General features: G+C 35.9%; 1 long non-coding RNA gene across 4 annotated transcripts in view; it reads left to right on the forward strand.

The window, feature by feature from the left end:
* LOC130047668 (uncharacterized) overlaps positions 1 to 26,713 on the forward strand; it is a 129,690-nt gene that overhangs the window by 84,745 nt on the left and 18,232 nt on the right. Inside the window, exons 1-3 of one of the 4 annotated variants that reach the window (XR_008796487.1) lie at positions 23,207 to 23,297; positions 25,693 to 25,976; positions 26,355 to 26,546. This is a non-coding gene — a long non-coding RNA (uncharacterized LOC130047668). Of the gene's footprint in view, positions 1 to 23,206; positions 23,298 to 25,552; positions 25,593 to 25,692; positions 25,977 to 26,354; positions 26,547 to 26,713 lie in introns of those variants that run through there. The other 3 variants (XR_008796484.1, XR_008796485.1, XR_008796486.1) reach the window with 3 other exon arrangements.

Below are 26,713 nucleotides of genomic sequence, written 5' to 3' on the forward strand. Positions count from 1 at the left end.
TGGGTCAGAGTTAGACCCCTCTCTATATTTATCATGGTATCACAGACTTTGGGCCCAAAACGGGCTTAGCCCCTGTGTTTGAATCTGACAAAGCTCAGACAATCAAAATTGAACATAGTAACAATACCTAATGATAAAAATAGGACATAATTAGCATATATCTATGATTTAAAACTTACTCAGTTTTAGGACTTGCAAGAGACATGCCTTAACTTCCTCATTCGTTCCGTCTGGAATGATGATGATGGACTCACTGCTGATTGGCATCTCCTGGGACTGAATAGTAATCAAATCCTTAACCTCTGATGAAGAAATAATATGAAACAAATTTTAGCAATATTTGTTAAACGAAATGCTATAAACATGATTTATTTTCAAACAATTGGAAATGGTACCCATAGCCATTCAAATGGAAAAAAATAATGTCAAAACAGAAAGATATTGGGGATTTTATATCATATGAACAAATAGCATTTATTCTAATATTAACAACTACAGTCTAGACTCACAGTCTTATGTGACCATTCAAGAAGCTAAGAAGAAAAAAGTCACACAAGACAGGGAATCCCTTTTAAACAGTCCAAGACTAGTCTCCAGGGCTTCCTTATTCCTGAAACTATACTAACTCCAGAAATGTTATCTATATCTAAAAACTAGTTTTTAATTAATGCACATGTGACTGATTTTTTAAATTTTAGATGCTTTTATGCTGTAAAAAATTACTTACAAAATGGTATAAGGGGAGTTGATTCATCAACTATATTAATACAATTCTTGAAACAAATGGGATATAAAAGTATGTTAATGTATTTTTGGCTGGCAGGTAATGCACACCTTGGTTATGTTATATGTAACCATGCAAATTTTTGTACACTTTTACAAAGTGTTTCACGGGAAATTTCATCACTAATAAATCAAGATAATTCTGAACATTAACTGCATAAAAAAAATATCTCAAACAATGTTCCAGGTGTCCGACTTGCAATTTGCCATTTATATTTATTGACTAAGATAGGCTATCCCCCAATATATCCTTCAAACACAGATTGATTACATGATTTCTTTGTATCAATACATAAATTGAAAAGTGCTTTTTCAAATGTCCAGATATTTATGCAAAAAAAAAATTGCTGTTTAGAGGTCAAACTAATTGCTGTATATACAGGGTTTAACATAAGTCATTGTAAGGACATGGTACGAGTACTTGGATTGCCGAGTCATCAAACGCCTAGTTAAGGGATAAATGATAATGATCTTTATGAGAAAAAGAGTAAAGACTTTGTATACATGTAATTAACAAAACAAAACAATATAATGTTTTAGTCAACTTGGGACACCATTTTTCAATTACATACAATGGAGTAAACAAATAGGTTTGTCTCAAAGTCACGTAATACAGAGAGCTATGGGAGTCTAGATTGTATTATTCCAGTTTATTCCTTAAATAAGTAGCTAGTATTAAGTCAATTCATACAATGTTTCATAATTACAAACTTCTGGTGAATCTATGCTTACAGCTCAGTAAGTTTCATTCTGCCTAGTCTTGAAAAGCATTATAAACTCATCAGATATATAATAAATTCTGTTTATAATGAATTAAAATAAATTGTTTGTCCCTGACACTTCACTATTACTGTAGTCTGCTTATGGCGATTAAATTGGTTATTTTCATTCTCAAAATTGGGGGGAAGGGCGGGGGGGATATCAATATTTTTGGTGTTGGGTATGGTACTAATTATGGGACCAGTTGCACAATGAGAAAAAAATCCTGTAAATTTTTTCTTTCTTGTTATTGTAGTATCACTAGCTCATTAGTTACGGATGAATTACATCTGTTTTAAAATATGTCACCAATTGCAAAATAAATGATATTTTATTTTATATGTATTTTTTTTATTTTAAGAATTACTGTCAATCAAATATACCTGGAAGAACTGCAAGAATTAAAGGAACAAGAGATGTTTGTTAAACACATATGCCCCCCATGGTGCAAAATTGAAAAGGGTTATACACACACACATCATTTATTGAGAGTAGTATCATCAATTCAAAATATTGAGCAGACAATATCTTCCTATGTCAAGAGTGGATTGACCATGTGACCTAAAAATCAATAGGGGTCATCAACTCCTGAAGATGTACCAGTGTACCAAGTTTGATGTCTGTCAAGCAAAGGGTTCTCAAGATATTGAGCGGACAGTATATTCCTATGTACAGTTTAACCCTTGACCTTTGACCACGCGACCTCAAAATCAATAGGTGTCATCTTCTCCTGAAGATGTACCAGTGTACCACGTTTAATGTCTGTCAAGCAAAGGGTTCTCAAGATATGGAGCAGACAGTATATTCCAATGTCCAGTTTGACCCTTGACCTTTGACCATGTGACCTCAAAATCAATAGGGGTCATCTTCTCTTGAAGATGTACCAGTGTATCAAGTTTGATGTCTGTCAAGCAAAGGGTTCTCGAGATATTTAACGGACAGTATATTCCTATGTCCAGTTTGACCCTTGACCTTTGACCATGTGACCTCAAATTCAATGGGGGTCATCTTCTTCTGAAGATGTACTGGCGTACCAAGTTTGATGTCTGTCAAGCAAAGGGTTCTCTAGACATTGAATGGTCAGTATATTCCTATGCCCAGTTTGACCCTTGACCTTTGACCATATGACCTCAAAATCAATAGGGGTCATCTACTCCTTAAGATGTACCAGTGTGCCAAGTTTGATGTCTTTCAAGCAAAGGGTTCTCAAGATATTGAGCGGACATTATATTCCTATATCCAGAGTAGATTGACCCTTGACCTTTGGACCTGAAAAACAATAGGGATCCTCTTCTACTCATAACTAACCCACATATGAAATATCATTATCATCAAGTGAATGGTTCTCAAGATATTGAGCGGACAACACATGGTCTACAGACCGACCGACATACCGACCGACAGGTGCAAAACAATATGCCCCCTCTTTTTCAAAGGGGGGCATAAAAATTGGGAGAAACATATTATACAAATCTTGACTGAAATTGAGGGCAACACTGATTAGGGGGCTCACATTATCAATGTCATCCACATTCTAAAATTATCCTTGTCACCCAAACAGACTCTGATAATACTCCTTCACTCACAGGAATTATATTACAGACATACTAGCTGGTTCTTTACTCATCAATCATTTACAAATCCTTGTATCTGTTAATTCTGCGAGCAAACCGTTGCACTGTGCATCCATTGTTTATGTGTCTTGACTAATTACCTATTATGATGTCACATTGTTTTTGATTCGCGAAGGTTTATTTACGTCAGTCAACGAATCTATGAATTGGATGCAATACATTGAAATTATCAGAATATTATCTCCATATTATTCCTCTCCGGTCAGTATTAAATCAAAGGCCTGAAGGGCCACAATGGCGTCGTGCTAAGAAAGCAAAAATTATAATGAAACTATGTACTGTCCAGTTTATCAATGCTTCATCCCTTATTGTATGTACACAGAGTAGATATAGCTTTATATAAATCTCAATGGAGAGTCTTCTACCTGTGAATATTTTGATGCCATTGACTACAGTCACACCTTGTTATTGCAAATTCAACAGGACTGAAATTAAATTTGAGATATCCAAGGATTTGCGATAACAAGGATAACACACACACAAAAAAGAAGTGGTTTGGACTGGCAACTCTATTTACATATTCCCGATAACGAAGATTAGCTGTACATGTATTAAAAACACACATACAGCTTTGAATTCAAGCAATACCAAGAATATTTATCCTTCATACAGGAATAATGCTTCTAATACATCTGTACAGTAGTTCTTTTCACAAAAAAATTCAATTACAGATATATTTTTTTACAATTCCATTCATTTCTTCAGAATATTTTTCAAAGGATTATTTACAATATCTAATGTTATTAAATAATGAATATTTTTGTGATCAACCATTGCTCTCAATTATTCACACATCTTTGCTAGCCAAGGGAGTACTCTACAATCCTTGGCACAGATGTAATTCACAAAGAACTGAAAATTTGTGCATTAAGATACTTAGTGAAAAAGTCAACTGTTGTGAGAACTCTCCTTTTAATAGTTGTAAAGGGCAGCATTGCATGTACTTGTTGATAACATAATAAAAACAAGAAATAAGTTTTAAACCAAAATTTTAATAAGAAATATGTGCAACAATGTAAACAACTATGGACCATTTGTAGTATATATCACTGTTAGCATCTCAAGAGATGAAAATCTAGTCAGATTAAAAAAAAAATTTGTTAATTCAGTAACTTTTACCTCCACAAAAACCTTTACTTGAAAGCCTTATAATAATGAATGCTTCCGCGCTTGGTTTGTTTACAATAACATTAACACGTGCCAATATATATATATATTTTTATTTTTTTTTCCCCATGTGTATTTCTGACTGTTTTGCATTAGGATACACGGTGGTACTTACATATAATGCAAATAAGTATTATCATGTTCAAATGTCTCATGTATGAACATTGCTCATACTAATAGTGCAGATTTTACTCTTGTTTTGTTTTTCTTTTTATCGTCATTGCACATTCATGTATGCTGTATGCCCGAGAGGGCCCTAATTTGGAAATAAATCATATTCTATACCGAGTTGACCAATGATTTGCAAACCTACAGATGCGTTAATACCCTACTGAGAATGCTACAGTCAAATAAACATTACCTACCCTAAAATATAATGACCATAAATAATACGCGATACACTATTTCTCAGTTTAAATTTCGCCAACAGCACGCAATGTTTACAAACAAAACCCACGCTATCTTTCGTCTAGACACGCTATCGTTTCAGACATCACGTGACTTTGCAAATGTAGTTCGCATTGAAATTGGAATTTTTATTTGATTTGTTTTTATTTTTTGTGAAAGTTTTTATATGTTAAAGTAAATCAATGTGATGATTTTCATTTGTTTCTCATTAACAACTTTAAAATGTCGTAAATCATTAAACAGTACAGATATTCATACGCCATTACAAAAAGCGCGGGATTTTTCCGCGGAAGCATCGATAGTCTGACACCTTCGGTCGCGTAAACTTTTCAGCTGATTCAGTCGTACACGCTGACTAGATGCCGTTCGAGCAAAGCTCGACGCCATAAAAAATATTGACTGGTCAATATCTTTTGAATGGGCTACCATTTCAATTGTTGACTATTCGTCAATACAGTGAGACTATATTACTGAATATAACAATATAAATTAACAACCTACCTAAGTTGAAGGAAATCCAACTAGTAGGAAGTTCATTCCTTCTAATAAACTGCCATTTCTTGCTAATCTGGATAATTTTGGCTCATTGTGCACAACTCCAGATAAATAGTCACTATTTATCTCATATTGGTCCTGAAAAATACAGCCTAAATTGCTTTTATTCATATATATACTGTGGAAACATTAGAATTTATTGTACCTCAATTTTTGTGGAATTCATGGGTACCCCCACCAATGATTTTACATCCTAATCAAATCATATTTACATCCACTAAGTTTTTTTCCTTCATTTCTTATGAAAATTGATAGGCTAATACAACAGTCTATGAACAAAATATCAAATCTAACCAGTTTGAATGACAAAGATTGGCCAGGTAGTTTCAGAGAAGTTAAAAAAGAGCCTATGGGCCACATTGCTCACCTGAGTCACCTTGGCTCATATTTAAAGATTTTTCCTATATATTCGCATGTAAAACTTTGATCCCTATTGTGGCCCGAACCTACTCCCAGGGGCCATGATTTTTACAAACTTGAATCTGCACTATGTCAGGAAGCTTTCATGTAATTGTAATTTTTTCTGGCTGAGAGAATTTTCAGAAGAAGATTTTTAATGATTTTCCCTATACAATGTACATTTGTATGTAAAACTTTGATCCCCTACTGTACTTACCCCCGGGGACCATGATTTTTACAAATTTGAATCTGCACTATGTCAGGAAGCTTTCGTCCAAATGTAAACTTCTTTCATCCAATGGTTCTTAAGGAAATTTTTTTTTAAAAGATTTTTATCTATCTATTAGTTATGTAAAACTTTGATCCCCTATTGTGGCCCCATCCTAGCCGCAGGGGGTCATGAGTTTAACAAACTTGAATCTGCACTATGTCAGGAAGCTTTCATGTAAATCGTCGCTTTTCTGGCTGAGTGGTTCTTGAGAAGAAGATTTTTAAAGATTTTCCCTATATATTTGTATGTAAATCTTTGATCCCCTATTAAGGATGAGCGGAGCCCCCTCCCTCCAATTTAGGAGTACGAAGTTTGGACAAAAGATACAATTTAGGTTCCTTTTCTGTTTGTCAACAATTGTAGAAGACAATTCTCCTCCGACTGTCCCTATACACTTTGAGAAACGATTCTGTGTGTTTGCTTACTATTCTAAATCTTTCCAAAATAATCACTCAGTGATACAAATTACATTGTTTTTGCAATTGGCAGCCCCCATATATAAATTAAGTGGCAGCCGCCAGATAAAATAACTGGTGGCCACCAGTTAATGTATATGGCGGCCGCCAGATAATAAGTGGCAGCCGCCAGTTAAATTAAGTGGCGGTCGCCAGTTAAATAAATATTAATTCTATACCCTGGCACCTATCTGCTTCCGTACAAAATTGACTATTCCTTTTAAAAATGCATGAATTTCCAGGTACGTTGATGAAAAGTTACAGGATGGACAATATTGTTCAAATTTTGACCTTCGGGGCAGAAAAAGGATTTCCCTGCAACATTAGTTTTTGTTACACAAAACAGAAATAACTTTTAGATATTCAATCAATGAACCCAAAAGAGTTTAGAAGTTAAACTGTAAAAAGTAGAATTCCTAATGATTATAGCAAAACCCTAACCTTTGTTACTTTTACCCATCACTAGACCAACACAAATATATGCTACTAACCTTTTATTTTACATTAAAGCCTGTAAGTACCAAGACAACAGGGAGGCCATCTCTTTCCTGTAGAATTTCAAAACATATTAGATACAGAACTAGTAATAAATCTAAAAGCTAGGTAGATTTAGTCAAAACTTCTCTAAAATTAGAAATTTGGACATGACTCAGTTGATTTAGTTGCTATGCTAATCCCATGAATATTCAATCTGCCAAATATATGTAGGCTAAGGTAAAAATTTCACATAACACTAATGAAAGTACCCAATGTATTTATATTTTCTATATACATGGGGTTAAGGGTACATCACATTGACCTATATAACTATTTCGCTAGAAAATAAAACAAGTTTGAATTTTTGTACCTTGTCATTTGGATCAACAGAATTAATTTCTATGTCGACATCATCAGCTGCATATACATCAACAGGTATCATATATACATCAACAGGTATCATCACCTGGGTCTCCTTCATGCTGCCACCTGCAAGTATATTTCAAGCTCCTTAAAGTCCAAAGGTATATCATAAGCACTGAGTGACATTTTAGATAAAAATAAGCAATAACATTTACTAAAATAAAGTTGAACTTTGATATCTCGAATATCAATATCTCAAATACCATGATGTATGCATATATGGAAGTGAGTTGGAATATCAATCACTGTCTCTTTATGTATTCTAACCTCAATATCAATGTCTCGAATCCACGCATTACAGTACCCGCAACGTTATTCTTGACATTCCCATCGTGTTCTATCGTGCGTGTATCCTTTCGTATCGTGCGTGTATCCTATTGTATCGAGCGTGTATCCTATCCTATATCAGGTTTTCCATTTTTTATCGTGTTTTGCATTTATCAGGTCTATCGTGTATCGTATTTTGCGTGTATCAGGTTTTCCGTTTATCGTGAAAATCATTTATCGTGTAGCTTCGGAAACTATCGGGATCGTATATTAAATCTAATGAAAAAGTAAGATACTTTCCGAAAGCTTTATTCGTTTTGTTAAAGAAGCTATTTTTAGGAATCGAGGAAAGACAGTATATTTGAAGGAGAACATAAAGCTGTTGATTTTAAAGCAGAAAAAGAGCTATTTGTCTGTCCAGAGAGGGTGAAAATTTATCGGAATTTTATTCTGTCTGGAAAGTAGGCAGTGGTTTGCCAAGCAAACCGAGGACAATAAAACTGAAAGCTCCTTCATCTGGAGTTCATAAACATTTCCTTGTGTAGAAACAATTATTTGTAATTAACACTAACAGAGAAATAGAAAGTTCCGATCTGAAAGGAAAAATCAGTAAATTACAGTGTTTATTACATATATTTTAATAATGGTTCTTTTTCTTCCGATTTTGTTCACCTGTATTCAACTTAATATATATCAACTACTGAACTTGTGCGCGTTCTTATCTATCTGATTTTGTGTATCACCCGTGTTTTGACAGTAAACATTCTCAGGGGCATTGTATTTCACACATTTAGAAGATTAAGTTTTAAAAGAGTGCAAGGGTATATTGCATCTCCCAAAATTCTGCTCAATTGGGCATGATTCAGCTGTCATCGTTGTTTTTTGTTTATTTGTACATGTATATGTACACATATACCAATAGTCGTACGTGTAGATACTGGAAATGTATGCCGGTTTTTATGATTATTTGAATTTTTTACATGCTAAACACAAACATTTAATTTAAAGCGTTTCTAAATTGCGACTTTAAATCAAGCCGGGTTTCGTATATGTTTTTAATAGTTTATTTATTTTTTGTTAACAAAATATCAATTCATATAAATATGTTCCAATTACTTATGACTATCAATTATCACTCATAGTGTAGAAATATCTAACATATGAGCATATGGTGTAGTGCAGTGGATTACATTTAAAGCGGTCATTATGAAAATAATTGTAGTTGTTGAAAGAGCGGTGAACTCAGAGCTTGATGCAAAATAATCCCCCTCCTCGCTAAACACAAAATATTACTTAGTTTTATTTGATATCCAAGATAATAGACATTAGAATTAGAGAGCTATTGAAGCATGATATCACTACATTGTATTCCATTTTGTTAATTCCCTGTTTAATTGCTAAACGCTCGGCATCAAGTGTGAATACCACGGGTCCTCGGAGATAACCTTAAAAACAAACGCCCCGTGTCACGGTAGGTGTGGCAAGCTAAAAAACCCTCACTGCTCAATGGCCGTAATTGCCGAGCATAAGCCTAAATTTAAAAGCTCTTCACCGGTCATGGTGACGTCTCCATATGAGTGAAATATTCTCGATCGAGACGTTAAGCAAGATAAAAATCAATCACTCCATTTATGATTCATATATTAAACATTCAAGGTGACAATATACGTTTTAGAATCATTGGCTGAGAAAATTCATATAGATATCAAATAATGAATTCAATACCATATATAGTTTAGCTTCCGGATTTTAGCTGTAATGATGTTAAAGAAAACATAAATAGAATTTTTTAAAAATTAAAAATAAACGTACAACCGTGGATAAATACATTATATGCTTTAGGTATATATTAAGTATTGAAATCCTTCAATATTATTATCAACATAATGAAATTATTTTGTACGTATCAAACTTTCGTTCTGTCTAAATTGTTTCTAAATTTACAACATTTCTATCAGGTTTTCCGTTTATCGTGAAGATCATTTATCAGGTTTTGCGTTTATCAGGTCTATCGTGAAGATCGTTTATCAGGTTTTGCGTTTATCAGGTTTACCGTGTATCCTATCGTATCGTGCGTGTATCCTATCGTATCATGCATGTATCGTGTTCTATCGTTTATCATGTCAAGAATAACGTTGCGGGTACTGTACCTTTGTATTTCCTCAGCCCCAATGAGTTTGTGATACCTAGGTTCGACTGTACTTAATGACATATTTACATCATAATGAAGATTATAATTAATAATAATATATGTATATTAGCAAAACAAAAATTTCACAAGGCCATCCTTGAAAATATTGCCTTGCTGCAGTAACTGAACTCATCACTGTTTTTCTTCAACAGGTACTAGGTATAGTTTTTACTCTACCATAGATCTGGGCTATATTGGTTGAGAATTTTAACAACATAATTGAACTACCTGAAATTAATGAAATGAATTATTTTAAAAATTAAGAACTTCAAATTTTTGTTAAATATAGATTGAGACAAGTCTGAGTAACCAATAACCACAGATATATCTTTTTAAGAATCCCCAAGTTCAAAATACTCTATGAATTAAAAAAAGCATACACAAATAAGCTATGAAATTTAATCTTAAATTTATATAGCAGAAAATGACATAATGACCAAAAATAAAGCTTTTGGTCAATTTTGGACAGTTTTTGCCCTGCCCCTAGGGCCTCAGGGGTGCTGGAGTCCTGAAATTTACAATTTATGTCCCCCTTGTCCCATTTATGCTTCATTTCTGAGTTTACTCAGGTGACCTAAAAAACAAGAGGCCCATGGGCCACATCGCTCACCTAAGTCACCTTGGCCCATATCTGAAGACTTTCCATATATATTTGCATGTAAAACCTTGGTCCCTATTATGTCCCAAACTACCCTTTGCAAACTTGAATCTACACTATGTCAGAAAGCTTTCATGTAAATGTCAACTTCTTTGGCCCAATGATTCTTGAGAAGAAGATTTTTAAAGCTTTTTCCTATATTTGTATGTAAAACTTTGACCCCCCCCCACTTGTAGCCCAATCCTACCCCCCAGGGGCCATGATTTGAACAAAGTTGAATCTGCACTATGTCAGAAAGTTTTCTTGTAAATATCAGCTTTTCTGACTCAGTGGTTATTGAGAAAAAGATTTTAACTATATATTTGTATGTAAAACTTTGATCCCCCTTGTGGCCCCATCCTACCCCCAAGGGCCATGATTTGAACAAACTTGAATCTGCACTATGTCAGAAAGTTTTCATGTAAAAATCAGCTTTTCTCGCTCAGTGGTTCTTGAGAAGAAGATTTTTCCTATATATTTGTATGTAAAACTTTGATACCCCCTTGGGGCCCCACCCTACCACCGGGGGGCCATGATTTGAACAAACTTGAATCTGCAATATGTCAGGAAGCTTTCAGGTAAATTTCAGCTCTTCTGGCCCAGTGGTTCTTGAGAAGATTTTTAAATGACCCCACCCTATTTTTGCATTTTTGTGATTATTTCCCCTTTGAAAGGGACATGGCCCTTCATTTGAACAAACTTGAATTCCCTACACCTAAGGATGCTTTTTGGCAAGTTTGGTTGAAATTGGCCTGGTGGTTCATGAGAAGAAGATGAAAATATGAAAAGTTTACAGACAGACGGACAGACAGACGCAGGACAAAATGTGATCAGAAAAGCTCACTTGAGCCTTCGGCTCAGGTGAGCTAAAAAAAACCCGCTAAAATGCATCAAAGATACATATAGCCAGGTTGCAGTTTGGAAAATTATTCACAAAGTAAAAACATGCACGTATTTAATATAGTTTATAAGTATGAAGCTTTGAATGGCCACAATATGCATTTAGTGTGATAATGAGCTTGACCTTTGGATTTCAAAAGCAACATGAATCTTGAATGTCATCAGGATTTGAAGTCTGATAAACATGCACCAGCAAGTACATGTATAAAAGTTAGAGGTAAGCTCAAATCTACAGTATATAGTGAAAAAGAGACCTTGACCTTTGGCCTTTTGACCTCAAAATAAATAGGAACCATCCTCTTTTGGATGTGATCAAAATACGCAAATATGATAAAGATGCCCCTCGTAGTATGAAAGTTAGAGACCGGACAACATGGACAAGCTCAAATCTATGGCATTTAGTGACAAAATGACCTTGACCTTTGGACATCAAAATAAATAGGAACCTTCCTCTTTTGGATGTGACCACACCTGCTGTGACACGGGACCTCGGTTTTTTTGGTCTCATCCGAAGGACTGCCCCATTTAGTTGCCTCTTACAACAAGCAAGGGGGTAATGAGGACCTATTCTAACCCGGATCCCCACGGGATCATAGATGGAACGTAAAATAAATTGAAAATCTATCTAGCCATCGTTTTAGAAATTCAAGTAAAAAAATTATTCATTGTATTGAATCGTTTATGATTATTTATCTTTATTGAGTTCACTTATATATAATTAGTTTGAGGATGTTAGTCATTGGAAGATTACGAATTTCTCTAACCATATAATAGTATTTTACAACACTGCAGTTCATCTCTGGATATGGTCTCACGTTAAAAAAATACTACGAAATTAACTTTGCAGTAGATGACAGGGTAGATACTCTTACTATCAACACACTCAGTTTTGGATGCCCAGTTGACACGCTTGGCCGAATCTGTCAATCAGGGCCTGAGCAATTGTTTCTTCATTGATTGACAATCGGTATGTTATTGATATCTGTGCAAGTAAATTTGAGGGAAGGTGGCTTAAAATTGGGTCTTTAATCATTTGAGATGGTGCGGTCCAACAATTTTTATGTTTGACTAGCAGACTGGTTGGCATCTAAATTGTTAGTCCAGTCAAACAAAAATTCATTTTGTTGGATTTTTTGTTTGTAAAAAATATAAAGATGAATATTTATATAAGGGTGTAAAAGTATACTAGCTGCAATAATGTAGCCCTCTCCAATTTCTTTTGGGGGGAGAGAGCTACAACTCCTTAGGATCTCCGTAATGGTGCAAATGCGGGAGTGATCACTCCCGCAACATTTTTGATCATTCTCAACATTCGCTGACTTTCTTTACGTAAATAAAATGATATTCTATGTTTCTTAGTCAAGATATATATTTAGAACCTGCAACTTAAGATTTGTGAGGCTCTACTCTACCGTTTTCAACAATTTCGATAAATTCCAATTTCTCGATTCATATTTGTGCACCATGTTTGATGTACTGAAGTTTCTAATTCTGATTGCCAAGTTATTTGCATATGCCATATAAGGTAGTATTTACATCAATGGACAAGCACGGAGGAGAAAGCTATTTCGTCGGTATTAAAAAGGATTAGATTTAATATCAAGTTAAAAAGCGAACAGCAGAGTGTAAATTCTTTCTGCAACCATATGATTTTCCTTTCTTTGTCGGAGTGGCTCGAATAACTACATTTACACGCAGATTTTCAATGTTTAGGTTTTTCATTAGATCCACCTACAATATCTCGCAATAATAAGCATGGCGGAGCAGACAAAGAATTTTGCAAGCTGTACATGATGTTTACTTAAAAACACCTTTACTAAACATACCCAAGCACAAAGTATGTACTCCTTTTGGTGTAAACAACATTTTGGACTAATACATGGAGCTTATTATCGGTTATTCATAAAATTATTTTGCACCATTACGGAGATCCTATGGAATTGTAGCCCTATCCCGAAAACGTCAGAATAAAAAAAAAATCGGATAGGGCTACATTATTGCAGCTAAACAGTATACATAAATGTACATTAATTGACTGAGTTGGAGGGCAACACACATTGTTGGACCCGAAAACAAAACTATTGCCCAAGGCAGTTAGACTGAAGGCAACACTTTGGTTCAGCAAAATGCATTTTGCCCTTGAGTCCACTCAAAGAATAATTTGTTATATACATTTTATTTTTCAATCTGACAAAATTTTGATGCCAGTTAACTACAATGTGAAATTATCTTGGATAGTTCCGTACAGTAACTGTCTAACATTTAAACAAATGTAAACTATTGCTGCTCTGTAAAAACATTGCATTTGGAAATGTTTGACATTGAATAGGAAAGATTCACTTGGGAAACAAGCATTCTGAGAGTATTGTACAAGCAATACATGTTCCCTACCGGCACCCAAAATTCCATTAAGGGATATTATTTAATGTGCTAAATACGTTTCGAGAAAATTCGGACATAGATATGTTAATTTATTTTTCATATGGAATTATTTTGAGAAATCATGCATATTATATCTTCAAGAATATTAAGAATAAACGCTTTGTTGGATAGAATGTTACAATTTGATCTGCAGCATTACTTACATTACCATCTTCTCCTTTCCCCCCACCTCGATTTCAATATATTGGGGCACTAACCCGATCATAAATATGAGAGACGTTTAAAAAATATTAACTTTAACACCTGTTGATAAAAAGTAACGAAAGTCGAATTTGATAAGTAATAATTGCTATGTTGGATCTGCAGGATAAATTCCCGTCTTCTGTTTTTTCACCTGAACACTGATCGAGCGTAGCACTAACCCGACCGAGAACAAGTCGCATATATATCTGTTGATCAAAAGTAACGAAAGTCAAACTTGATCTGTAGTTTCACGGAAAGACAGAGATAAAGACTATAGTCCCCCTGGTTTCATCGGTAGGGGACTAATAAATTTTAAAGGTATAACAATCATATGTTATATTGAACTATTCAAGCTGCTCCCAGTAGTAGTCTAGCATATAGGCACATGATCACTGATGCAAACAAAATTCTAATTATAGAACATCTTAAATAATTCAAAATACATTAATTCTTGTAAGTAAAGTAACAATACCTGGTTGCAAAAAGACACACTGAAAAACATAAAACTGACCCCCCCCCCACCCCCCCCCCCCCCCCCCCGGCAACACACACGGATTAGGGTTTCGCCTCTGGGAATGTTTTAGGGTGTCTTTTCCTCTTCTTTTTTTTTTTTTTTTTTTTTTCTGCTTGTTCAAATTGAAATTAAAATTTTGCAGGGGGTGGGTGGGTAAAGGTGCAACCCTTCATCCCTTCCCAGAAAAAAATCCTGGATCAGCGCCCGGTGTGAATGAATTAATTGCATGGCATGGAAGAAGAAAACCGCCAAATTTTGCTATGATTTTTACTGTGGCCAAATCTTGAAAATGATTCTACTCCTGTACGTCCCGTAGGGATCCGGGTTAAAATAGGTCCTCAGTAGTCAGTACCCCCTTGCTTCTTGTAAGAGGCGACTAAATGGGGCGGTCCTTCGGATGAGACCGCAAAAACTGAGGTCCCGTGTCACAGCAGGAGTGGCACGATAAAGATCTTTCCCTGCTCAATGGCCATAATCGCCAAGCATAGCATATTGATTTTTGTGTCCTCAGTTGTTGCTGTGTAACCTGACGTCGGTTCTCAGTTGAGACCGTTTACAAACACACACACACATTATATATATATATATATGTGTGTGTGTGTGTGTGTGTGTGTGTGTGTGTGTGTGTGTGTGTGTGTGTGTGTGTGTGTGTGTGTGTGTGTGTTATTTGATTTAGGTATATGTCTGCCTCCTTAATTACATGCATATATTGCACATATATTCATATAATTTTGTTAGAAATATAAACCGATAAAGAACTGACAAAAAATAGCCTGGCGGAATGAGCGAGACGGAAGGGGGTTGCCCATCCCCATTGCCCTGACCAAGAGAGAGAGAGAGAGAGAGAGAGAGAGAGAGAGAGAGAGAGAGAGAGAGAGATGGGTTTACACAGCTGCTTACAAGGTGAATTGAAATTCAAAACACTGTCGCAAGTCAACCCGCCTTGCATGCGCGTTTAAAATCATTTATGGCCTGACGTTTGAACAATTAATGACGACGAAGGTTTATCAAATCATATTTGTTTTTATGTCATCAGTATGTTTACTTTAAAATCTAATCTAATAAATCTAGATCCACCTATGAAACCAATACTGGTTGGATCACCAAAATAAAATCCTTCTACAATTCATATTCAATAGTATTTTTGATTTTGTAAGGAAAACTCTATCATTGAAATTAAAATGTCGAAATTTGAAGAAAAAAAGTTACAAGAAGGAAATTAGTGCCCTTAATACGATGATCGTTACAGAAATCAATTAAACACTCATTTATTATAAGTCGTTCACGTGGATGACGACATTTGAAGAATATGATCTTGGATCACATCATCCTTAAGATACTTAATTTTACCTTACAAAAACGAAAAGGAATTTATGTAAGGAATAAAGGAAATATTTAATGATCGAGTGATTCTTTTAAGTACTTGAAAAAAAGCTCTTTTGTATCCACTAAGAAAACAGTTTCAAAGCACACTATCAAAATACATGTAAGTATACATGAACTGCAGATCACCCATCAGTTATATATAAGCGTTCATCCATTTGAAATCTGGGAGCAAAAAGGCAGAACACTACATGTTTGTTTTCTTCATATTCGCTGAAAGAAATGCAGATTTTATTATATAGAATCAACGGAATTACCACGGATGTTCTCCGGAGAGGACAGGAAAGCGGAATTCTGACGGGATCAGAACAAATTAGAAAGAATTTTAGCGGAATTTTTCTCCCACAGAAATTTTTAACATGTCAAAAATTTTCTGTCGATAAGCCCAACCTCTGCAGACCTAGATGGACATGCCGGGGGGTTACTACGTCTTGGAAAACCTGTAAGTCTGATCAGTGGCGGGAATTGTGTACTCATACCGATATCCAAGGAATTTCGAAAGGTTGGGGGGGGGGGGGTTACAAATTGCGCCCCCCCCCCCATCAGCCATTTTTATAGGGTGCTAAACCTGATATTAATCTTAATTAATCACATCTTTTTGTAAATTTGCTTCCTCTACATTCTTTACACACATACAGATAGAGAGAGAGACAGAGAGAGAGAGAGAGAGAGAGAGAGAGAGAGAGTAGAAGGTGATACACTTTACTCCAGTGCGTTTCTACACCGTGATAGCTGGTGTACTGCATTTTCTGTGATATGACAGTGTGGAGTTTTATTTTGGGTGTTTTGATAATTTAACACAATAGGCAGTGGCGTAGCTGGGGTAAAAATCCTTCTGATACTCCAAAGTCCTATTTCGGGGGGGGGGGGGGGGGGGGGGGGGGGGGCTTTACATTTCCCTTGTCACTTTTTTTTTTTTTTTTTTTTTTTTTTTTACACTTTATATACTTTGCTGTATGCCATTTCCTACTGACTTCATTAATCAAGTTTCATGTATTTTGATGTCTCCCGAAGAAAATTTTGAAGAATTCAAGATTCATGGCCTCTGGAGGGTCTTCCGACTGTAATGACTCAAAATTGTTTTATTTGTGGGTAATAACTAACAATCCAAACCTGATAAAAATGAGATCCTCCTTCTGCTCCTTTGTTTTTATCCTGTAGAAACAATATGAAAAGTAAGAACAAAGGAGCGGATCGGGGATCTTATTCTAATCAGATTGTAAAAAAGCCTTACTTAGGGGGGGGGGGACACAACCATACTTCTTCCCCCTTTGAAAAGTGTGGGGGCATGTGCCCCGGCTTTACCTTCTCCTACTCCCCAGTTCTGTGTACGACATACTGCACTTTTGAACATTGCAACGGGGGATGCCCTTCTAATATAAATGAGATATAACTATTTTCACCGTGAGAACATTATTCTTGTAACTAACAATTTTATGACGGTTTAAAACGTAACTCGGTCCAAAAAAATGTAGTACGGAGAGAATAGGTTATGTACATGCAAGAAATAATGCTTTGAGTCCTGAGAACCTGCATATTAGAATTGAGTATCTTTTTAACCGTGGTATATTCTCATCTGATCAATCTATGTTAATTTTGTGTTAGGAAAGTGAGGGGGCACAAACACTCTTGTGACCCCCCCCCCCCATCTTCCAAAAGTGAGGGGGCACGTGCCCCCGTCCCCTGATAGGCATAAATTATCCAGTAAAATGTTCTAGTCTACCCAAAATTATCGTTCGCATACTCACTAATACCTCTATCAACACTTACTCATTTTTCAAAATTCTTGAAAAATGATAATGATGCGTAAATGAAATAAGCAAAAAATGTATGTCAATTCATCAGTTTTAAGAAGATTTCACGCCTCTCTGTGACACAAGAAGTATTGTATTTAGACGCAGCTCTTTTTTATGTGTGTGTTTGATTACACAAGATTTATACATGTAAATAGATAGCATAAATACATTGGTAGATTCAGAGGGAGGTGTGGAGGTTTTATAGATTGTTCCTCTGCCTATCCTCTGCCTATCGTTACAAAATGTTGCTTAATGAGGTAAAAATAACTCATTTTGAGAATGGAACTCCCCTTTTGAAAACTAAAATTGATGGTAGAACCCCTTTTTGAAAATTCCCTGGATCCGTCCCTGAAATATGCGAGTTTTTTCCATTTGTAATTGATCATGGAACCTACAGTGGGTTTTCCACAAATTCAATGAACAAGTTCTTACTTTTATTTTATTACGGTAATCGTGAACAAAAATTTACACAAGGAATAAATTTGATAAGAGGAGCAGCAGGAACGATAACTCTGTGTAAATAATTACCTGAAAACCCATATCAACTTCTTTAAAATAAGAAAAGGAGGGGGTCATTTTTCTACGGGGGTAATTATTTTTCAGGTATGACACGCAAAATAATGACCCCTGGGTCTTCTTTCTACAAAATTATCCAATTTTTCTCGAAAAATGACCCCCGGTCATTATTCTATGGGAGTCAAAATTTGCTTCTACACCGGCTGCGCCCCCGCTTAAATCCGCCACTGATGATCGGCGCTTACGGTCATTGAGCTGCATGTGAGGGTTCTTTAGCGTGCCACACCTACTATGACACGAGACATGTGTTTTTGAGGTCATTTCCGAGGACCCGTGACATTCACACCTGATACCGAGCGTTTGGAGATGAAACTGTCAATAACTGTTTGAAATAAAGCCTTAGATCTGTCGCAGCCGGGATTCGAACCCCGACCTTCCGCATGCGGGGCGAACGCTCTACAATGTACCTCTAAAGACATGCGGTGTGGGAGCCGCCGTGAAGCCTCCAGTATGCCCTGGTGGGGGTCGGGGAGACAAAGTCCCCGGGAGCTCTTGGATTTTAAAGATTGTATAGGGCTTTAAATATGTCCTATGTAGTCATCTTTACTATTGTCTGTCATTTTAACAAGGTGAAATTAATAAATGACGGAAATTTTAAGGGTTTGGGGAAACAATTAAGTTCTTCCAATAAAAGTAAGTAAATAAATCAAAACATTGTGTCATTTACTTTTTGGAGAGTGTAGGAAATTATTATTTCTTTTATCGTTTACATTTTTCTAACCTAGAGACCACAATTTACCTTAAATTCTAAATTTTTAGGGGGAGGGGATGGTTGCGCAACCACCTCTTTAAAGACCCAAAAAAAAACCACCGTACGGTTGCTCCACGGATGACTGAATGTGGGCGGAGCTTATCCATGGTCAATGTTATTTACCTGGAATTTACCTGGCCAAGAGATCAGTTGTTGTGTATATTTTTATGATATACACAGGAAATTTCTCAGGTTATTACAAATTATGCTTAGTGTCTTGATTTGTGCAAAAAAAATAATTAAAAGTTCTACCTACATGCATACCGCATTTCTATTTCCCGTAAACCTTCAAACTTGGTCATATTTATGCATTGCAGATGACAGGTTTAACCCATTTCTAAACATTTGCTTTTTAAAACTTCTAATTAAATTGTTATATATCGTATATAAATAATTTCCTAAATATAAAATTACCCGGCGTGTCCTGGGAGTTCGCGGTGTCGTGGGTGTAGTACGTAAAATATCCATGTTTCGAGAGAATGAATAAATCCAAGTAGATCTGTGTACATGTACAACCAAATGAAGAATGGTCAAGATACCCCTCAATATGGGCCGTCTGTAGGGTTTCTGTAGCTGTAGTGTTTGCGTAATGGTGGTATCCCAAACAGAAGCTGACACGAAGTCTCCCCCCCCCCTCCTCTCTCTCTCTCTCTCTCTCTCTCTCTCTCTAGGGTTTCTGTGGATGTAGTGTTTGTGTAACGATGGCATCCCAAACAGAAGCTGACACGAAGTATACACCCCTCCTCTCTCTCTCTTTAGGGTTTCTGTGGACGTAGTGTTTGTGTAACGATGGTATCCCAAACAAAAGCTGACACATAGCTAGTCTACCCCCCCCCCTTTCTCTCTCTCTCTCTCTCTCTCTCCCTTACTCTCAATCATTGACTAAATGAGTAATTATTGTCATACGTATGCAACACTATTGCCATGCCATATTATTTCATCTTTATTATTGCTACAGTTTTACACATCTCTCTCTCTCTCTCTCTCTCTCTCTTTATAAACATAAAACCGTGATAAATTATAAATAGCTCAACAACTCTCTCTCTCTCTTTATCTTTATAAATATAAAACCGTGATAAATTATAAATAGAAATAACTCTCTCCCTCTCTATAAATATAAAGCCGTGATAAATTATAAATAGAAATATCTCAGTAACTCTCTCTCTCACACACTCTCTCTCTCTCAATATAAAGCCGTGATAAATTATAAATAGAAATATCTCAATAACTTATTTATGCTTTTTTACTGTTGTTTGATTTCTGATTGTGTAATTTATAATCCATGTGGTATCTCAAACAGAAGCATTTTTTAAACTACTGTAACAGTTTTACGCATGGGCAATATAACCATTATACATGTTGATGGGCTGCGCCAATAAAGAATTGTTCATGTTTTTATGAATATAAAGCCACAATAAATCATTAATAGAAAATATTCCAATAACTTATATTTGTTTGGGTTTTTTTTTATATTATTATTATTGTTTGATTTCTGATTGTTTAATCTATAATACATGTATAAAGATGGAGAGAGAAAATACGATGATAAATTGCATTGTGTAGGGGACGTTAGAAATTAAAATATTCTAGGTGCGAGTCAATGCTATCAAAACTCAGGTATACTGGGGCTTTCCTCGAGATCTGAAGACTGCCGATCATCATTAGCCATGATTGTTATCAAAACATCTTTCTCAGGTAGCTGTAGACCACGGTCTCTGCAAACGTCAATCAATCTAAGCTCTATTGTTAAAAGTTTGATTGACCAGCGGCTTATCATTGATCGCGACACAGGTAAAATTTGGGGGCGTTAACTTAAAGTTGAGTCTTTAAATCCGTCATCGTATTTAAAGTACATAGACCATGTGAATATCAGTCTCGTTGTGATATAGAAATTGTTATTTACAACGATAAGCATAATAGTGTACCACGTGTTCAATGATAACACGTGAGGGTTTTATTTTCAAGACGATAATGCCATCTTTAAATGTCAAACACCCATCTAATATACAAATTGCAGTATTATAGATTTTCTGAAGGCCCAAAATACCTATTGTCAAATCTAGTGTACTTGAGATCTGTCTGCACTAAAGCCACCCGGCGCTGATTGAAATAACAGAACTCTGACTGAATAAACAAAGAGATGAAAAATTAACAAACAAAAAGATTTTCACATGATTATGATTTATTGCCAAAAAAATCTTGTCACTTTTGAAGATAGTTTTTTCACGTTTTGAATAAAAAAATCGCTTTTAGCATTTGAAGAAAGGCAAAATCACAGCACGAGCATGGGGTAGACTTAGTATTAAAATGTATGTATGCATATCATTTGTCATTTACAAATTAAATAGCGGGGGTTGGGGGGGGACTATCTTCATCGGTTTTATATAAAATTCTGCTTGTCTTCCTGTGGCTTATTTTGTATCTGAGTATTGCGAAAAAAGTTCGTTCAAATCAATCTTACAGCCAAAGCGTAGAAAATTGTGGCGTGGATCTACTGTAACGGGACTTTCAGTATTCCCGTGTATCTCCGTGTTCAAAAAGAATAACGAGAGTTTCAGTGTTTAAGAATAAATAATATATTCTTAGTAAAATCACAGGTATTACAAATTAATTAGCAAGATATGAAACAGTATCATAATAAGTCCAAGGGAGTGTGATATTTACTATTTAAAAGCTGTATAATTCTGAATTTAGCCCCAATCTAATTAAAATCACACTTCTTAGATCCGCGCCGTATACTCTGCGTAAGTATTATAGCGATTTTGAGCGTATCCTAGGATCTGATCTTAATTAGATTGAATTTAGCTCTGGCAGTCCCCGCAATACGTCTAAACCGTACTGAAGTAAGTTGTTAACTCACTCTAGAATCCCCGACCAGCCGGGTCTTACAGTGGCGGATTTAAGGGGAACGCAGCCGCCCTCCCCTAAAGTTGTCAATTTTAAGGTAAATCGTTATCTTGTTTAGATAAATATACTAAACGACAAAAGAAGCAATCACTACCGGAGAAATAAATGAAAAAAATCTTTCTTTTTTTCTTGAATTACTTAATTGGGAGAACTAATTTTTTTTCCTATTAAAATTTGCGTCATTTCATTAATTGCACCTTATTAAAAATGATAGAAAATAGTATAAATGACTAAATAGGAGACATATTTCAAGCCCTATAAAATCTGTAAAATCCAGGAGCTGCCGGAGGCTTCGCCCCGTGTACCCCCACCAAGGCTGTGCCCTGGACCCATCAGGGGCCTCAAGGCGGTCCCAAGACCCCCTATCTAATAAACTAGCTCTCCCCGTAACCGCAATTCCTGGATCCGCCCCTGTGCTACAATCCCGCATAAGATTTAAGGTAGATCGATCATCATGTGGTGTCATAGGTTTTTGCAAAAATCTTAATGAATAATCTGCATGATAGAAATATATCTGTCTGAGGAATTTTATTCACTGGATATAATAAAAAATCTGGTAAACCATCAACACTGAAAAAGTTTATATTTTCCATAGATAAACAATTATTTATGATTTAAAAAATGTTGTCAAGGCCAATAAATCCTATGCTGGAATTTCCTCTACTGGATGCCTATTATACATTGGTTTCCCTAATATCCACAGTTAATCTATACATATTTGTGAATTAGCAGTTTTTTAAAACTGTTTGATATTTAAATTTTGTCACTTCAACAAGATTTTATCTATTTTTATTATTCTGTTTGACGAAAATGTGTGACTTTCTGATGTTGATGTATGCTTCTGTTTTTGTATGTCTGACATCTTTAAAAAGGTTGCAACATATCCATTTTCTTTGGTTATTAATCAAATTAAACTATATTGAGTGGAAATTAATAAAGTTTTTCCACTTTTAACCATTAATATTCATAAGTCACATGAGGATGGAGCGACCTTAAACAAAGGGAAGTAACTCTTATAGAATACCCTCACACTACAAATACTCTGACAATCTAATAAATGTGTGGAGTGGGAAGATCGAAGCTATGATAGATATTCGCTGATATTTTGTAATGATAATTATTAGCTGAGCACTACATAATTTACAGTGGCGGATCTATGGGTGGGTTTTATTTTAACATTATGAACTAATTTTTTTTTTAGCAATTTGCTATTTTGCGGTCTTTGATTCACCTCTCCTTTTGAGAGAATTTTCTGGATCCGCCAATGATTTTGTTTTCAAGAAATACAACTCTTTCCATGCCACGAAAAATCTACCAGAGTTGTCTTTCTTTATGAAGCAGAAGACACTTGCTGTGAAAACGAAAATGGATGCCGCGCCATGAAAAACAGTTCTGAGTTCATTTTAAAGATATTTGCAGGTACTTACTAACTTAGTAAAAATAACTATTGGGTACAGTACTATTAGGTATTACTGAATATTTCGTCTTGTTAATTATCTATATATGTGAGTTGCATATGTAACAGGAAGGGAGAAAATGCAACAGACCAGACCGCGACCGGGATTTGAACCCGGGCCCCCTGAATCTCTAGTCAGTTGCTCTACCAACTGAGCTAACTGACCAACGGTGATCGAATGCGGCTGACCGCTACACATAAAACAAATGTATGGGATTGTCGACCTTTACTTCGCCTGACGTAACTTTGAGTGCGTTAACACCAGTGGCGGATCCAAGCAATATTGAAAGGGGTGGGACCTATGTGTGTACTTTTTGCCACCCAAAAAAGGGGATAAAGACCACGAAATGAGAAAAATTACTTTCTTAAAAAATACTCAACCAATTGCGTGTGTGTAGGGGGGGGGGGGTAGTTAACCCACTGCATGTTTTGCTGTACTATCAGAATTGGGGAGATTTCCTCTACATCATGATATTTTGAAATCAATCATTTGTTATTGGTACAGGCTTGAAAACCAAAATGAATTTAAACTACTTAAGGATGCTTATCTATGTAGTAAATCTTTACATTTAAACAGCTAACTGTCATGGTACTCGCTAGTAGAAAAAGCTTTAGAATATATTAAAATTGGATATCCGTTAAGAGATTTTAGTCAGTATAGATTTAAGAAAATTGTAAAGAAATTACTCTGTGATAAATACACTGAAACCTGGTACAATAATCGAAATAAATTAATTGATGGGAAACTGTGCACTTATTTTAAGCTTAAGGAGCACTTTGGTTTTGAGAACTATCTTAATAAAATTAAAAATTTTGATATTAGACGATCTATTTGTAAGTTACGGATATCAGCTCATAAATTAATGATTGAAGTTGGTAGATATTCTGGTATTACTAGGAATGAACGAATATGTAACAAATGCAACTCCGGTTTATTAGGTGATGAGATCCATTTTTTGATTAAATGTGAAAAGTTTGCTGATGAAAGAAGATCTTTTTGTGGTGCTATAGAAAAAACAGTAAATTTTTTTACCAAACTCAATGATGAACAAAAATTCATTTACATACTATGTTCTGAAGAGCCATCCATTCTAAATATAACTGGAAAATTTATTTTGAACAATATATGACACTATTTGTATATAACTATGTGTTATGTAATCACTTCTTTCTTTACTTGTGTATGTATATGTACATTATTTGTATGTATTTTCATGCTGCCCCTTGAGGGCCCTTGATTGGAAATAAAAATATATAGTATATAGTATTGTTTAGGCCTCGGCTGTCTGTTACGGAGAATGATGGAATGTTAAAAGGGGTTCAAAGATTTAAATAGAATTCATAATATTAGAAATCTTTTTAAAGTCAAGAACCACTGGGGTCGTCGCGCGCAAAATCCCCCATGGGGATTTTTAAAAGTTGGCATGTATGACGTGTATTGAGTTCTATGGGAAAATAATTGGTACTCTTTTCCCTTTGAAAAATTTGCAAAATTTGAGGTATGAAAGGCACGGGATGCTATATATTTTTTTTAAAATTTTGGTTAGTGCTTGGAATGAACTTTCAAATGATGTAAAGTATTTGTCTGAAATCAGTATAGTGAAACAGCGAGAGCACCAAAGGTTTGTATTGAGTTCTATGGGAAAATAATTGGTACTTTTTTCCCTATAGAGACCCCATTTCTGACTTGTCATGTGATTTAAAAATGCAAGTAGTGATTTTTTCTAGTATATTTGTGAGATAGATGTGTTCTTTGAACTATTGAAAATAAAATTAGACCAAAAAAGTGAGATGGTGGGGGAACCGGGGGGCGGCTGTATCATTTGGAAGGGTGCGGTATCTAGTAGTGGGTATGGGGTGGTGAAGGTGAACTGGCCAGAGGAGGGTAGTAAGCAGGAAAAGGCATACCGGGTGGCTCTTATGGTAGATATGCACCTGACAAGGTCACAGTTCCCAGGTGGATGTCTGGAGGTTAGCCATCTCTGCCATAAGAAGCTGTGTGTCAACTCGATGCACTAAGTAATTGAACCACATGCCACAAACTTGGAGGGGATGCATTGTTTCCACCAGGGGGTTTGTTGTGGGACACACCTTCCACATTGCATCATATAATGTAATTATATAAGAACAATTAAAATACTAGTGATTTAGTTTAGAGTAATTATGCTTGGAAGCTCCATTATTTTTTTTAACTCGGGCTCGAAGTTCGCTCAATATTACATTTTTCTGGTATTTGACTTCTTGATGCCTCTCATAAAGTTTGTACAATTTTTTTCATTTGACAACTCTTTTACTTTTGTGGGATGGCAATTTCTGATAAGCCTTGTTTAATTCATAATTTTTTTGTACTTTATCTAGGGTTTTGTCCACTGAACCACTGGTGGGGATGGCAGCACCTACCCCTGCACAGAGACCCCGAATAGACCTGCCCGGACCATTATTAGAAGAGTGGACAGCACTGTGCACCTGACCGGAGAAGTTCCTCGTAAATGTTACATTGCGAGGCAGAGATCGTCGCAGGGTTCGATTAAAGCTCTCGACCTTCTGAGAGTTGCTGTTTTTGATCGTCTTGGCCAGGACAGCTGGAGACAATCTTTTTGAGATACAAGCATGGAGCAAGTTCTCATTCTCGGCCGAACAGGGTATTTTGAAATTGTCACTCAGATATGTACTTTTTCTTAACCAGTTACTTTTTAATCCCCCTTTGCACACCAGAGAGTGTTTTCTGCATGATGCATGATCACCCATGTAGCAATGCACCATTGCAAGTTTAGCATACGAGAGCTTGTTTTTCATCTTTGCAGCATCCCCTCCAAATACCTCATAGGCTTGATTTATCTTGGCTGTGCATCTGTCTAGTGTCTACTGCATCTAAGGCAAAATTATGCAAAGTTTTTATTCTTTCAGCCTTGTTTCTTCCAGGCATGACCTGTGCCAGTTTTTCGTCTCTCTTGATATACTTTCTGATGTATTCAGACAATGCCGAGTGTCGATATATAATGAATTGGTTGTTCTTTCAGAAGCCCATCCTGATAGAGGGAATGCGCCGCTCGGGTCAGTGGTTACCTCCCGTACCTCGAGGCCAGTCTCACTGAGGAGTTCTGCCATTCCCTCCTTAGCCCAGGTGAACTCATCCCCTATGGTGTGATGCATTGGAAGGTTTGCCCCACATACCCCAGGACTACAACAGTGGTCAACAGTGCCCTCATCAAGTAAGTGGCCATGTTTGGAACAAATTTTATTTTTTGTCACCACTTTAATTATTTGATGTTTTGTTGTGACATTCTCTGCAAAAGAATACACAGTTTGTGTCGCCGGCTGGAAAGGTGTCTCACCCACCCCCGAGTACAGGGGGTTATTAGGTCACCTGAATTCATTC

The sequence above is a fragment of the Ostrea edulis genome, chromosome 7 (assembly GCF_947568905.1).
Source record: "Ostrea edulis chromosome 7, xbOstEdul1.1, whole genome shotgun sequence".
Lineage (NCBI taxonomy): Eukaryota > Metazoa > Mollusca > Bivalvia > Ostreida > Ostreidae > Ostrea > Ostrea edulis.